This window comes from Mirounga angustirostris, unplaced genomic scaffold (assembly GCF_029215605.1).
Source record: "Mirounga angustirostris isolate CCGP_5_RB_7025 unplaced genomic scaffold, mMirAng1.0.hap1 SCAF_7, whole genome shotgun sequence".
Lineage (NCBI taxonomy): Eukaryota > Metazoa > Chordata > Mammalia > Carnivora > Phocidae > Mirounga > Mirounga angustirostris.
Genome location: NW_026991715.1, coordinates 6651351 through 6654026, shown reverse-complemented (window position 1 = coordinate 6654026; position 2676 = coordinate 6651351). Strand labels below are relative to the sequence as shown.

The following is a 2676-nucleotide window of genomic DNA, read 5'->3' as shown; positions in this document are numbered from 1 at the left end:
AAGATAAAGTATTCAATCAATCACATTCCTTGAAATTTTGCAGCTTAATGAACTAATTTTAAATATTACCTTACAGAAGTCCCTTACTTCCTTGACCCCCACTGCTTTCAGCTGTTCAGTTAAAGCTGATAATATGTGGTTTATTTGTTACAAGGTTGTTAGAGCATGATGAACCTTACAAAGTATGTGAATAGTTAAGTTTTAGACAGATTGACTAATATCATTGATCAATATTATTAATAATTTAATAAAGTGACCCCTATGATACCTGGGTAAACTCCTTATATAATCAAATGCAACATTGAACATGATTTGCCACATGCTTATTGTCCTCAATTCCTGGATCAGTGGGGAGTATGAATATGGAATATGAGCAAACTCCTATTATCTGGCTGGTATATGATTAACCCTGATGACTCTGTGATATATTTGAAAAATAATTTTAGTATCCTCTCAGCCCATATCCTTGTGTGTTTCTCTGACATTTAGTAAACTTTTAAGTATATGATACCCTAATGTTGTCTTTTCTGGGCAATGTCCTTTGTTCTCAGCCATCAATTTTAACTTATCTGACAAATAATTTTCACTTATGTGTTACAAACAAACAAAAAGTTAAATACTGTATTGCTACTTAAAGTAAAACACACATAATTATTTCAGGGAGTGCAACGGCTAATTGAGAAAACTGTATTCAGTGACTCTTCTGACCAACTGACAAATTGGAACACATAGGTAGCTACACAATGGTCTTCCTAAAAGGCTGGGTCAGGTATAGTCTTCAAAATAAAGAACATATTTTTCTTATTTTTAGATGGTACCTAGAGTTATACAGCAGTGTCATACATACCAAAAGTACCAACTTCCCTCCTGCACTCCTCGACATAGTTCATGCCATTTAAAATTGCATGCAATTTATGTCATCTCCAAAAGGTGAAACTGCAAAGCAAAAAATTTTATTTTCAATTCCTTAAAAACACTGGGCATTTATTTTGAATACATGTGAACAGGATAGAATAAAGGGAAGACATAAGAAAGGAAAGAAGAGATGAAGAAATGAAGATCAAGAGGATGCATTTTTATATTGATTTTTTTTCCTTTTTTTCCCTGCACAATTGAACCTACTCTCCAGTTTAATCTTTTGTTGAGAACATGGCCACTTTGTTCACAAAGGCTCCCATTTGATAGTCACATAAAAGATGCCACTATCAAAACACTTCTCCTGACACTCTTTGTGTACCCTTGAACCTGCCTAGTGCCCTCTTCAGAGCTCCAGTCATGTCCTTGTTCCTCAGACTGTAGATGAGCAGATTTAGCATTGGTGTAAGGATTGTGTAGAACACAGAAAACACTTTGTCCCGGGCTGGCCTGTGGTAAGAGTGTGGAAGCATATAAGTGTACATGGCAGCCCCATAGAACAAGGTCACCACTGTCATGTGAGATGAACAGGTGGCAAATGCTTTCTTCCTCCCCTCCACTGAACTCATGTGGTAGACTGTGGTCAGGATTCAGGCATAGGACGCGATCACCACAGAGAAAGGAATCAGCAGCATCAGAACACAGCACACATACATTACTGTCTCATAGAGGGCTGTGTCTGCACATGCCAACCACAGGACTGCAGGTGCCTCACAGAAGAAATGGTTAATTTCCCGGGAGTTGCAGAAAGGAAAGCTCATGGTAATGGGAGTTAGAAGGAAGCCATCCAAAGAGCCCCTAAACCAGGAACCTGCTATGATCATCCAACAGACCCGTCAGCTCATAAGGACAGGATAGCGAAGGGGGTTGCAGATGGCTACATAGTGATCATAGGCCATGAGGCCCAACAGGAAGAACTCAGCTCCCACGAGGGTGAGGTAGAGGAAATGCTGGGCTGTGCATCCCATAAAGGAGATGTTTCTTGACCCAGCAGGTAATCAACCAGCATCTTGGGCACAATGGTAGAGCTGTACATCATATCAATGAAGGAGAGGTGGCTAAGCAGGAAGTACATGGGAGTGTGAAGTCGTGAATCAGTGCGGATCAAGAAAATCATGACCCCATTGGCCATCAATGCAGTGAAAAAGATGGTAGAGATAATGGCAAAAAGAAGGCCTGAGATGTCCTTCTTGTTGAACAGTCCTATGAAGGTAAAGTCTGCAGAGGATGTGTTGTACACTTCCATTGATCCCATGACGGTGCTGCTGTGACTTAGAATCTTCCAAATAAAATGAAAATATTCTCAGAGAATTAACATAACAACATATGGGTTGACTCAGGCAATGAACTTCTAAAAGCTGGAGGAAAACATTTAAAAATATTTTCTTACAACTTTGGCATAGATATCTAGCAACTAAACTATTCTAGAATGTTTTTTACATAAAATTGATCACCTTGAATCAGTAGTTCTTTACATTGGACAAGACGATGTCAACAGATGCTATTGTACTACAGTGATACATTTAACAACACATAAGGGTGTAAACCATGTTATTCAGTTAAACATACCCTGGTCTGGTGTGTGTGTGTACATACTACCTTAGATGTGTTTAAATTGATATCCTTATTAAATGAATCTTTATTATAATCAACATTACCACCATCTTAAAAACATCTCAGTACTGACAGTAAATAGTCTTTCTCTGCCATTTAGGTACAAATGAGTGATCTGCTATATGCGTTGTGAGAATTACGAGTATC

The 2676-nt window shown here is 38.5% G+C and overlaps 1 pseudogene; it reads right to left on the bottom strand.

The window, feature by feature from the left end:
* Positions 1 to 1205: 1205 nt before the first annotated feature.
* On the bottom strand, positions 1206 to 2288 carry LOC123841708 (olfactory receptor 2T1-like; annotated as a pseudogene).
* Positions 2289 to 2676: the final 388 nt, after the last annotated feature.